The sequence below is a fragment of the Dermacentor albipictus genome, chromosome 1, assembly GCF_038994185.2.
Source record: "Dermacentor albipictus isolate Rhodes 1998 colony chromosome 1, USDA_Dalb.pri_finalv2, whole genome shotgun sequence".
Taxonomy (NCBI): Eukaryota; Metazoa; Arthropoda; class Arachnida; order Ixodida; family Ixodidae; genus Dermacentor; species Dermacentor albipictus.
This window is the reverse complement of record NC_091821.1, coordinates 488,369,524-488,382,904: the sequence shown is the minus strand read 5'-3', so window position 1 is coordinate 488,382,904 and position 13,381 is coordinate 488,369,524.

The window sequence follows — 13,381 nt, the reverse complement described above, 5'->3', positions numbered from 1 at the left end:
TCTATTCTAGGGTGCTTAAGCAGCATGTTAAATAAATATTGCTATTGCCCATAAAATTGATGTCTGCCTAACTACAATGCATGTCAACAGCGCAAGTACTATTAAGATCACAAATGAGAACATTTGTGGGTTCATTTATGCTCTAGAAGTGATCACACTGCTAGTTACTCAAGCAAATGCATGAAAGTCATGAAGCTATTAGAACTGATGCATTATTTTTCTCCACGAACGTGATGCACCGCTTCACTACTGCAAAAATAAATGCCCTACGGTAAACCAATCTGAACAGCAAGAACATTTGGAACCAACAAGTACGAAATATGGGTATCATGCTTGCAACTGTTTAATACATTAAATTCTGTACTTTCACTTCATTTTACCAAAGGATTATTCGGTTTTGTGGACGAAAGACGTTGCCGGCCGACTCGAAAAAAAGTTTAATCTGTATATTGATAAGGCTACTCAGTCACCTACAACCACGGCTACAATAACATGAAAAATGAGACGCGCGTTCCGATATCGCTCTTTCTTTCCTGGTTGTGTGTGTAAACCAAACGACAGCCTCGCAAGTAAAGGTTTATTTAGGAAACAGCAACTGAGATCCTCACTGCCCATATGTAATGCAGGATCTAGTTCGTTAACTTGTGCCCGCCTGGAAGGTAATGAGACAGATATTATATAACGATTGAAGCAGCGGTGTTAAACGACTCACCGTTATTGCCGTTGTCAGCCGCAGCAAAATCCAGCTCCCGTTTCGATGCAGACCTGTTCCGAATGGCTCACGACCGAAACCCAACTGCCGGGCTTACATGTCCGCTTGCAAACACGTAACTTCACCCCAAGTTACATAGAAGCGCAAGAAACTAGTTTTAGAAACAAAGAAGCAACCAGTCTTGAGTGTACGAACGAATGAATCCGTGCCGCCGTGCACTCGGAAATACCGGTAAAAATTTTAAATCCAGGCCAGAGGTCACGTGAAAGATCGATGATGCTGAACGCTATTTGCGTTCATAATGGCGAAGAAACAATAAACTTACTAACAAAGAGTACAATATCTAATTAGCAATGATAATTTTGCCCTGTTTTTATGTAAAAGAAAATGCTTCGGTAATTGTAAGAGAAAGTTTGTAAGATAAAATTGCGCTTATTACGACGCCTCTACCGGGAAATGTTGGAACTAACGAACGAATCCCGAGGTGATGCTACTAGGTCGGCTTTGTTAGCAGCGGCGCGCGGTCGATTTTTTCGCCCTCTGTGGCCATTAGTTGAACTTGAGAGTGTACGGGGCCTGAATACACCAACGCTGCACCGCGTGCTTAGTCCGGCCCGCCCGCGTAGACGGCTAGTCGGCTAGTGAGGAAGTGAAGCCGGGCGCGACTGCAGCGCCACGAAGGCGCGGGCGGGTGGCGGTTCCGCGCAACGGCGCCGAGTTTTAAAACTGAAGCTAGTCTAGTAACGTTGGTTCAGGCCGCGGAGGAAGGAAACTCAGGTGAGGCCCTGACGTCACTCTTTGAGAAGCGAAAGTGAAGCCGGAAGTTGGCTTTGCTTATAGCGTTGCTCCGCCTATCGGGCCAGCTCTCCTCTGTTGTTTACATTTCTCGCTAAACCACGCCGCGCTGCGCACAACCGTGCTGCTCGGACCCGCGCGCTCCGCAGCAATACTAAACAATCGTTAGCACGTTAGCATGATTCCGCCAAAGAGGGCAAAATTTCCCGCGGATATTGCTTCGTCCGTTGCCATTGCCGCGGCGTGGTACATTGCGTACAGCGTTGCATGCGCGTTCATTTCACGAACTTTAGTTCCTCCTGTCCCACCTAGCCACAGCAACATCCGGTAGAGCACGGTCCAGATAACGCAGCACAACGAAACACGGAGACCAACACAAACCTGCCCGCACTACGCCCATGCCACGGTACGAAACATATACGGAGCAACACGTGTGAGCGCACAGAACCAAAACAAAGCCGCCATAATGACCCGAAAGGCGTGGCCGCTACGACAAAGAAATAAAAAAATCAGCAAAAAAAGAGGCGAACGTACTACGTCACTTCCTCCACACTTTCCTCCTAGCGCGCGGAGGGGGTAGGGCCTCTCCTCAGTTACCTTCCTCCATCCGTGCCTTCCTCCATGGTTCAGGCCACGGAGGAAGGAAACTTCCTCCGTGGTTCAGGCCAACGATCGTTGAGATGTCGATGGCAGTTGGAGTTGCCGCGTAAACTCGGTAAATTGCCATTGACATCAACTACCATTAGCTCAATGGCAGTGGATAGTGCCCGTGCACAGTGAATTAAGGTAGAGTTAATTAAGGCGCTCGAACCCATGACCTTTCTTGGGAGTCGATCCGAGGACCTTGCGTTATCGCATAGTGACACGTGAACTCGTTTATCTTTTACGGGTGAGAGCTTTTAACGTCTAAGAAATGTTATTGCTCAGCGCAGGACGCGTTTACAAATATCGGAAATTTCTAGAATGTTATCGATGCTTCTATCCGCTGTCTGTTGTCGCCGAACCTTGTGTAATCTGATTGCATGTATGCGCGACGCGAATGGTGTAGAACTTTGTGGAAGGCACGCGGATCCCAGCGGTACTCTGGAACATTCGACAACTGATCTATAAAAGCCGACGCGCTTGAACCGCTGATGAGATTTTGACGATCGCCGACTGTGTTCGCCGTTGTCGACGTTCTTTAAGTGCAGGCTGTTTTTACAGGTTCACCCAATAAAAGTTAGTTTCGTCTTTCACAGTAATGCTACTGTTTTCTTCATACGCCTATCCACGTGACATCTGGTGAAGGTGCTTTTCGTTCATGTACCGAACGCCCCCGACAAGCCGTGATCCAAGCCGGGACCGCAAAGAGAACACTAACGTAGTCCCGGACCATCGAGCAAGCCGCTGTCTTCAACAGCTGCCCCGGAGCACGGACTTCTACCTGAGAAGACCAAGAAGATTGTGGCCAAGGCAACCACAATGGCAGCCCCATTGTCACCCATCGTATTTCAACAGCCCAGAGAGCCCCCTACCTTCCGTAGAGCTACGTCGGAGGATCCTGAAACCTGGCTCGAAACCTTCGAAAGGATCTCGACCTTCGACAACTAGACCTCCGAGGATAAGCTACGACATGTGTAGTTCTCCTTGGAAGAGGCCGCGAGGACGGTCCGAAAACCGGAAGTCCACCCTTACAACATGAGACCTGTTCCACAGTAACTTCCTGGGGACGTTCACGAGCGTTGTCCGTAAAGAAAAGGCCGAAGTTCTGCTGGAAATCCGAGCCCAACTACCCAATGAGACCATCGCCATCTTCAAGGAAGAGATGACCCGTCTTTTCCGGCACGCTGACCCGGAAATGTCCGAAGAGAAAAAAGTGCGCTTCTTGATGCGAGGCGTAAAGCAAGAACTTTTCGCTGGACTGATCCGAAACCCACTGAAGACCGTGGCCGAGTTCTTGACAGAGCCAACGACGATTGAGAAAACTTTAGAAATGCGCACTAGGCAACATAACCACCAAGTGCTCACGCCTCAGTGCGCCATCCAAGCACTGGGCTACGGTGATCTCCAAGAGACCATCAGGGCCATTGTGCGCGAAGAACTGCGCAAGGTATTGCCTTCGTCGCAGCCTCAAGTGGCCTCGATTGGTGACATCGCTTTGAGTTCCTGAGGTGCGGCCTCAATTACCGCAGCCCCAGCCAGAAGCGACGACCTACGCCGCCGTCGCACGCCGTCGAGGTCCCCCTCAGCGACCCTGCCAGTGCCCTGTGCCGCAATTCCGTCGTCCGCCACCGCCAGCGCGCCCACCCGTCGCCCAGTGCACCTACGCAAGGAAGACGGACATTTGGCGCGCCCCCGACCACCGCCCGCTCTGCAACCACTGCGGCGAAGCCAGCCATGTGTACCGCCGATGCCCATACCGCGACCTTGGATTGCGAGGCTTCGCCGTCAACGCAGCGCGCCAGAGGGAAGGTGAACGCCCTCGTGACATCGCTGACTATACCTCACCGTACTCAGTGGAGCCCTCGACGATTGTCCCGTTCGCCGTCACCAGGCCGCTACCTGTCGCCGCAGCGCCGTCCATACACTGGCCCAGCCCGGGGCCGGTCCGTGAATCCATATCCGGAAAACTAAAAGCAGCAACCGATTGAGGTGCGGTTGCTGTTCGTCGAACTGACGAAGATCCTCCGCCGCCTACGAAGTCTACGACGAGACTACATAAGGACACGCCCCCGTCCCGACAAAGTATCACGCCAATGATACTCCGCTGTCCCGACGAGGTATCATTGCCCGCTGTTGCGGGCAATGATATCGGCTACCTCACGTGGCAGTAACGTAAGCAAGCGTTGCGGCCACGTGTTTCTCGCGAATTTTGCCTTCTCACGTGCGCGCTCAAACTGCACCAGCAAAAGACCTATGTCCCCTCCTACTACGTAGGGTGCCGTCAAGTCTGTCATTCTGCTTTGGCTTTCTCGTGCCTCTGTGGTAGATCTTCTTTTGAGCATTCAGAAACTCAAAATGTAGGCGCCTCATTTCGAGTGCGTCACGTGCAACGCGGTCGGGCTCTGCTTTGGACTCACGTGCTGCCCGCTCGCGCTCTTCTTTTTCTTCTATGCGCTTACGCTCTTCCTCCTTATCTGCAATGCTCTCTAGGCATTCCGTCAGTTCATCGTCGTCTGCGCCGATCAACTCGATCACCTCAATGATCTGGCCTTTTCTTTATTCGGCAATTTGGAGGCCAAATTCTCAGGACAAACTAAACAATTCCGGCTTCTTTAGTGCCTTCAAGTTCATGGCTGCGCTTAGTGCTGCTAACTCTTCACTCTATAACAAGCTCGACGTACTCAAAACTTCCGTCGACGGTTAAAGAAAAATCACTGCTCTGCACTTCCCCAAAAAATGCGTACAGCCAAGTGACATCTTAGTGAAGAAAAGCCGTGCACTCACCATTTGCAGTCATGAATCCTGACACGTTCCTTCTGAACGTTGTCACCAGGACGAAGAGGAGATGATCTCTTAGATGTCATCCAAAGTTGGGGTCTCCAGGGTAGCGTATCCCTCCGCTGCCAAGCAGTTGTTGCGACGCCGTTTCTCGAACCTCAACCGGCGTTACTATTGAGTAGCGTGGCGTTGTCGGTGGGCTGCAGGCGTCCGGTAGACGAGGGCGACCAGGCAAGGACGAGACGATGTCTAGTGCGAAACTTGCACTGTTTATTCAATGGTTGGTGAAGGATAAGAAGAGAGAGAGAGAGAAAGCACTTTATTTGCACCCGTCAGGGAGTATGGCTACGGAGGGAGAATTCCCATGACTCTTTATTGCCATGTAGATCGTTTAGTGCTGGGCAAGCCCAGAGCATGCGATTTAGGGTCGCTATGCCTTCACAGTTTTTGCATTTGGAAGAGTGCACCTCGTGATGCCATTTGTGTAGGATATACGGGTTTGGGAAGGTACACCAGATTACTTCTTCCTTCTTTGTGAGAGATTTATAAGTGGGGGGGGGGGGTTCTCCTGCCTATTCTATAGTGTTCTAGTATGTGGTTAGCTCTCGCTTTTTGGACAGAGCGTGGTCTGCCTGCGCTGGGGCCCGGTGTGTGAGTCCTCGGACGACCTCGTTGGCGATCGCGTTCCCTGTGAGTCCACTATGGGCGGGCGCCCATATTATTCCAATTACGTCGTTGGGTACGTTTTCCTTGCCTACCTGCAGAATATTGCCGGCCTCTTTGGACACCTTGCCGGTGTCATAGGCTTTGATTGCAGCTTTAGAATCGGTGATAATTATTCTGGTTAATGGGTTTGTGATGGCCAGGGCAATCGCCGCCATCTCTGCCTCCTCTGGTGTAGGGTGTATCACGCTACAGCTCGAGATTAGCTCGCCTTTGTCGCTCACTACTGCTGCAGCGTAGTGCCCGTCTGGGTACTGTGCCGCATCGGTGTACAATACCCCTTGTTTTTGGAGGAGGGAGCTTTGGGGTCTTTGGACTCTGCTTCTCCTGCGTTCCTCGTTGTGTATGGGGTGCATGTTTCTTGAGAGGGGGGGTATTCTTAACCTGTTGGTAATTCCTTTGGGGATGGTAGTTATCCCCTCTCGCGATTCTGGGCTCTGGTAGCCCAGTTTCCTAAGGATGGATCTGCCCGTTTTGCTGCCAGGTAATCTGGCTTATTGTGCCGTGAGTTTCGCCTCGCACATTTCCTACAGGGTGTTTCACGCTCCTAGGTTGAGGATCGCCTCGGTTGATGTGCACGGTGGTAAACCTAGGGCTGTTTTGACACCTTTCCTGATGAGGATGTCTGCCTTGTCTCCCTCTGCTTTGGTTGTCTTTAAGTACGGTATAGCGTAGGTGATTCGGCTAATAATGAAAGAGTGGACAAGCCTAAGTAGGTTCACCTCCTTCATCCCGCATTTTTGTTTGCTATCCTCTTGAGAGGCCTGCGAGTTTGGTTGGTCGTAGCTTCTAGTCTGTTTATCGTTTCGGTGTTTCTCCCATTTACTTGTATCCACATACCCAGTATCCTGATCTTGTCCACCCTTGGAACCGGGGTGTTAGTGACCAGGAGCTGAATATTGACCTGCTGCTTGCTCATGATAAGCATCTCCGATTTTTCCGGCGAGCATTTTAGCCCTATGGGTCTCAGATAGCTTTCCGTTCCCAGATTGCCCTTTGTAGGGTGTCTTCTATTTGGCCGTCTCTCCCGCCTTTGTCGACCCAATGGGTGAGGTCGTCAGCGTAGAGAGTGTGGCAGAGACCCTCTAGCTTTCTGAGTCTCCCTGGCAGCCCGATCATTGCAATGTTAAAAAGGGTAGGGGATAGCACCGATCCCTGCGGTGTTTCCTTGTTGCCTAGCTTAATGTTTTCTCTTATTGTGCCCCCAATTTCTATGTTCACCGTTCGGTCAGTGAGGAAGCTTTTGATACAGTTGTATAGCTTGCTTCCTACATTTGGGTGATTGAGGTGTGACAAGATCGCTTTGTGTTTGACGTTGTCAAACGCTTTGCTGACGTCCAGTCCCACTATGACTCTCGCGTCACTAGTCTTCCTTTCCAATACTTGTTCTTTGAGTTGTAGCATGACGTCGTTTGCGGATAGTTGTTGTCTGAGTCTAAACATGCTGTTTGGGTAGAGTTCCTTACTTTCCAAGTATCCGTTGAGCCTGTTCTGTATGACGTGCTCCGTGAGCTTTTCTACACAGGAGGTTAACGATATTAGCCTAAGGTTCTCTAGTTTAAGTTCTTTCCCTGGTTTGGGGATGAGGACTAGACTTGCTTTCTTCCACTCCCCGGGTATCTCCCCCCGCTCCCAAGACTTTTGCATGAATGCCATTAGTTGCAGAAGGGAGTTGTCATCGAGGTTTCTAAGCATATTGTTGTTGACCCCGTCTGGGCCAGCTGCAGTTTTTCCTCTGAGCTTGTTTAAGGCTGCTCGTACCTCTCTTATGGCGATTGCTTGGTCTAGCCCCTCGTTGTTTTCGCCGCTATAATCGGGGAATGTTTCGGTGTTTGTTTCCCCTGTGTACTTCTCTTTTTCCTGGTTGATCATATCCTCCTCCGACCCCTGGAAATTGTGTGTTAGACTGAATTTTTCTCCTGGTCTCTGCTTTGGTGTTGTCTGGGTCCAGGAGGTGCCTCAATAGTTTCCAGGTGGTGACGGAGCTTAATTTCTCGTCTAATCTATCGCAGATGTCGTTCCAGTGTTGTCTGTTTAGTGTTTGGGCATGGCTCTCAATTTCCTTGTTGAGAGCTGCTATCCTCCTTCTCCGGTTACGGTTGCCTCTTTTTTGGACGAGCTCGGTTTCTGCCTCTTTTTCTTTTGCCACAGTTGTCTGATGCGGCTATCAACCCAGTCTTGTTCCTCATCTAATTCTATTTCCTCCTCAGCCTCCTTGCGCGCTTGCTTGATGCTATTGGTCCATTCAGCTACGTCGGTGATCTCCCCGCAACCCACTCCGTTGTCGTGGAGGGATAGCCAATTGATGGGTTTGAGTGTTTTCCCCTCACGTTTGATTTTGACCCCATTTTGGACAACGACCTCTATGATTCTGTGATCACTGACTAGGTTCTCTCTAGTGTTGTGCCATGTAGCCTCAACGTCCGCTCCGATCATGGCCAAGTCGGAGGTGGTGTCGTATGACACGCTGTTCCCCTGCCTGGTCGGTGTGAGTGGATCGTTGAGAAGTGTTAAATTGCACTGCATCATGGCGTCCCATAATTCCCTCCCCTTTATTTTGGAGTGGTTGTATCCCTATGCTTGATGTGGCACATTAAAATCCCCTACTATTACGAGACGCTGCTGCCCTTGTGCCAGTGCTTGCGCTTTGGCAAAGAGCTCCCTGAAGCCACAGTCTTTCCTTAGTTTAGAAGAGCTGTAGACGTTCAGGACTAGCAGGCTGCGTTCTTTCCTCTTCTGCGGTATAATATCCGTTAACACGTAGTCAATCTGCGTGCATCCTACCTCATGCTGCATGACGGTGATATTTCTCTTCACCAGGGTAGCAGTCTGAGTGTTTGGCGACCGGCCTGGGTACGTTTTGTATCGGCTCAGTTTAGCGTTCTTTCCATACTCTTGGAGCGCGATGATGTCGAGACCATCGCGTCTCGCAAGGTAGGCTTGGAGAACGTTTCTTTTTTTTTTCTTGTGAATTCCTACAGTTCCAATGCCATACTGTGTTTGCCCTATTGTTGAGTCTGGCCATGATTCAACCGCAGAAGGATTTGCTCTTGCTGTTCTGCCAGTTGGTCCATTCTACTTCCCATTGGGGTGACTAGTTGGCTGAGCTGGGCTGAGAGTTGGTCTACCGTCTCCGCGTTACACCGGGTAACTATGGCCATCTGTTGTACTGCCTCTTTGAGTTGCTGCATGTCTACCTCAAGTTTGTCTTCACTGCCCTCGGCCTTCTCAAGGCCCGAATCGGTCTTTTTAACTCGCTTTTTCTTTGGCGGTGCAGCCGCCTCTGGCTCGGTTTCTGACGACTTATCGTCCATGGCCTCCTGATGTGCTTCCGGTTGTCTGAGTTGAGCGTTGAGCTCATTGTTCTCCCTTTGCAGCTCGATAACGTGATTACGGAGCTCCTGCATCTGAGCTTGCGTTTGCTCCTGGTAAAGCTTCCATTGCTCATGCTGCTGTTTCATTTGCTCTTTGAGCTCCCTCACTATGTCTGAGTCGTGGGAAATTCCCCGCTTCCCAGCCTACCTTTTGGTGGGTGGTGATCCTTGCTTCTTGGGCGGTATGGTGGTGGCCTGCTGTGGTAGCCTCGGTAAGGATGTGGACCGGAGTCGCTCCTTGCTCATGGCCCTCGTCTTGCTTTCGTCCCGCCTGCTGCGATGTTCTGGTAGTTTCTTCTCCTGCTCCTCCTGTTGCTGGAGCTTCTCCCATTATCGTTCCTTAACGATGTATGGGGTTCTGAAGATCTCCTCACAGGTTCTGTCGCCGGTGGGGTGCGGCTGGCCGTACAGCTTGCAGGTGGGGTTGCAGGCGTGTCCCTCGGTTGGGTTGGGGATGCCGCAGCCCCTGCACTTCTACTCCTTGCTCTCGCATACGGTGGATCGGTGTACCAGGTCTCCACACTTATAACATACGTCGTAGTTTTTTCTTGTACAAGTAACAGTTCAGGATGGCACCTAGGCACCACTGTCTTCTTCGCATGCCCGGATAAGAAGAAGAGAATGAGTGAATTGAAAAGTATATTGGGGGGCCCCTTAACTAGATTCCCTAAATTTGTAAGGGGGGATCTTGCTCACGTCAACGGCACGTGACAGGCACTGAGTCTGGTTGTGGACGGGCGGCTGATCCCTGCTCCCAAGTGAGTTTTCCCGGGCTTGCCTCCTCTGGCAGCAACACATCGAGTCTGGTCGGGGATAGGCGGCGGATCCCTTCTCCCAGGTGAGTTGGCATGGGCTTGCCTCTGGCGGCAACCCGCGGGTCCTGCTTGGTTCGCTGAAAGCGTTCTTCCCTAGAGTTGGACAGTTCGTGGAAAGGATTCTGCCCTTGGTCGCACACACAAGTGGGCCTTTCATCACTGCGGGGTGCCTGCCAGACCGGCAACCACATGAGTCAACCATAGCAAATTAGGAATCCATCCTCCGTTTTGGGTGAGCACAGTCTTTCGAGCATCCTTTTTTCCCGCGGTGTTACACGCCAACCGTAACACGGGGCTCTTTTTTCGATGAGGGGTGCTTTGGTAATCTCGACGATAGAGTGCTTTTTTTTAACGAGTACTGCTCCAGGAGGGCGCATGTAACGGCTAACAGAGTCTTCTGGAGAGCACGCGGCATTACAAGTGTTCCCGTTGCCGCTTTAGTGCACTGCAGGCTTCGTAAATAATACGAAATAATGACACGTTGTTACAACTAGTAAATAAAATCTAATAAAGAAATAGAATCACGCCGAGGCGCCAAATTCTGGCGCAGCGCTATATACCCCGCCAGCGCGAGAATTACGAAACGCCAACGAGGACTTTACCGACCCACGTACAACTACGATCAAAGTGCACATTAACCATCCCCAGGCGACCTAAATAATGTTATCCGGAGCCGTCCACTATGACCTCCCTCATAGCTTTAGTCGCATAAGGACGTTGAAAACGTTAATCACCACAAATCAAATCAATACATGCGGGCGTGCATTCGAAGGTAAACGACTGCATCCGTAAGTCATAGTGTGCCTTGCAAAAGCATCGAGAATGTGCTAACTTCTGGTGGAGTGCAAAACATAGCATGAATAAAGTCGCTTTTCGGTCGCAGGCGAGCTGCAGATGCGTACACTTTCGCCGCAAGACGAAACTTAAACGCGCTAAAAACAAACGCAGCATTAACACATAAACGTTTTCGAAGCGGCAGGCGTGAATTAGGCTCAAAAGAAGGAGTTGTGGGGAACTGCGGCACTTCACAAAGCCGTGCGTTTTTTGCCACTTCTTCGAAGTCAGCCCGCGCTCTCCTATGTATCCACACTTTTCTTCTTTGTGCGTTGCGCTCGCCGGGTGGTTAAGAAGGAAGCCTTTTGCCGTCGCTGTGTCGGTTGCGGCAACGGAAGGCGCAGCAGCAAGGCATCACAGTTAAGATCTCGTCCCTAACACCTCGATTTGTTCCGCCAACGCACTCGATCAGTCAGTTTGCGCGTACTTTCGTCCCGCTGGGCCAACAATGGCGGTGGGAGTGCGCTGGAAAGAAAAAATGTACAAATGCGCGGTGCCTGCTTCCACGCGACACAGATTGGTCAATGGGAAAGTGGAGTAGGCTGGGGCGGCAGGAGGCGCGGAGGGGGACGCGTTGTGGAGAGCGGGGGAGCGGAAAATCTAAGAATGGCGCTACTTTTGGAAAATTGAGGGGTTTTCCATGCGTGCGCCCCCGTGAACGGAGCGGAGGCGAGTGAGCGAGCGTATCTAGGCGCCCTACGCGCGCTACTCTGACGCCATGCCGCAGCCATCGGCGCCATAGTCCGTCTTGCGCGGGACTACGCTTTTGTTCTCACGCTTGTGCCATACCCTCCTCCTCCGCTTTCCAGCTCATGGTTCGGCTGAAGCTTCCTGCTACGCTTTCCTCCTCGCGCTATCTTCGCTCGCGCCGTCTTTCATTGCCCACTGCGCTCCGCCTCCACTCTCATCTTTCGATGTGCTCGTTCACTCGGTTACGAGGTACGACGCGAACGCTCTCCACAGGGAAAGTCCGTAGATGTAAAGCTAAATAATATCTGGAGACTTTAGTCGCAGGAACAGGCGCTTTATATTTGCGCTCTCAAAAAAAAAGAGAGAAAGAAAGGCATAAAACGCTCGGACGCGCGCTACTGCAAACAGTAGTGTTCTGCGTAGAAGCTCCGCTGGTTGCTCGACCTCGGTGCGGTGCCGGAAACGCAAGATGTAAGACTGCAACTCCAATTTAGAGCACAAAGCGGCCCGGGCTTCGGACGTACCACTGGCGGCACCGTGAGCCGCTTAGCGGCCCCCTTTCATTGAAGGCTAGCAAATTTAACGAAAGTCCCGTGCTTTACACTTGGTTGCTGCATCACGTTGCTGACGAAGTCTAATTCTTCCATTCTTCCAGCTTCGTCCCTCACAGCGTGTGCCAGCTGACATCACGTACTCGTTTAAGGCGCGGTAACACTGGGTCGATACGAGAACGACAAGACGCTCACGCGCCCGATTGGCCGACTATTGTGCGTCAATGAAACCATTTTATCATACCAGGCTGACAACGGCGCAACCGACGAGCGCGAGCTGTAGCGCTGCGACGGGCTTTGAGCGAACCTCGCGCGATCGGCCGTTGAACCGATAACGCCATAGCCTCAACGCCTTCGTTTGTGTATATAAATAATCGCGCTCAAAGTGAGTCAAAACATGCCTAGCAAGTTGAAATGCACAAGCGTCAACCCTCTCAAGCGGTGCGCATGAAGTTTGAGCCAATGCTGTTCCTGTTCAGCGCAGCTTAGGCCTTGCGCCGTCGAGTTCGTGCGCCCAATAGCGGCAGACCTGAACTGAAAAGTAAGCAGGTTGGGACGCACTAAACTGATTTTATAGTTCAGTTCTGGCCTTAGCGATTTCAAATCAACTATACTTTTCGCTTCACACGGCGCGTTCACAGTAAGCGGCGACATCTGTACGTCACCGTTCCTGTATACGCTGCCGGTCGCATACGCTATACGTAGATGGGGGGCTCTGTACATGTTGTCATGGTGACACATTTCTTAATTCCTGAGATGCACTGCTTACCTCTGCGACCAAAGCAAACAATATGCGGTGCATTCGGCCAGCAACATGAACAACCACCTCGCTGTGTTCGTTCGCTCGGTCACGAGGGACAACGCCGACGCTCGCCGCAGGAACGAGTGCTGCTCTAAAAGTGAGAATCAGTAATAAATTAACACACCGTAATATATGCATATGGATGGCAGTTGCCGTTGTTTAAGTGGCTCGGCGCCGCTCATATTGACCAGCATCAGGGTGGAACAACGTGGCTCACGTGCGCAGATATGTGTGTTTTGCTACGTTTTGACATTATTTGCCATGATTAGCACCTTTTCCCCAATAGTTGGCGCTAACAACGATCTGTGGCTGTAGATTGTTAGGATCGGCCTGCAGCTATTTAAGCCCGCTGCACGTGTTCCCATCCAACCGGGACGGTGGCGCACTTCAGAGAACTGCGGATAACCGGCAGCCACGTGGCGAGGGGTCAGCTCAGGGGAGTTCTCGAGGGGAGGTAATTGGCGGAACGTCCCCATGCGCTTTTCGAGACACCAGACGATGTGCTACCCTGGCCCGTCATCCGGGACGGCTCCGAGTTCGACGAAGCAGGCTTTGTGCGCAACACGACAACGCCTCCCTGTTCTGCTATGAGTGGGGTAGTTGCTGCGGGAACGCCGACGAGGGCTTCTTCCCACGCGCCGACCAAGACGCAAGACAATGTGCTA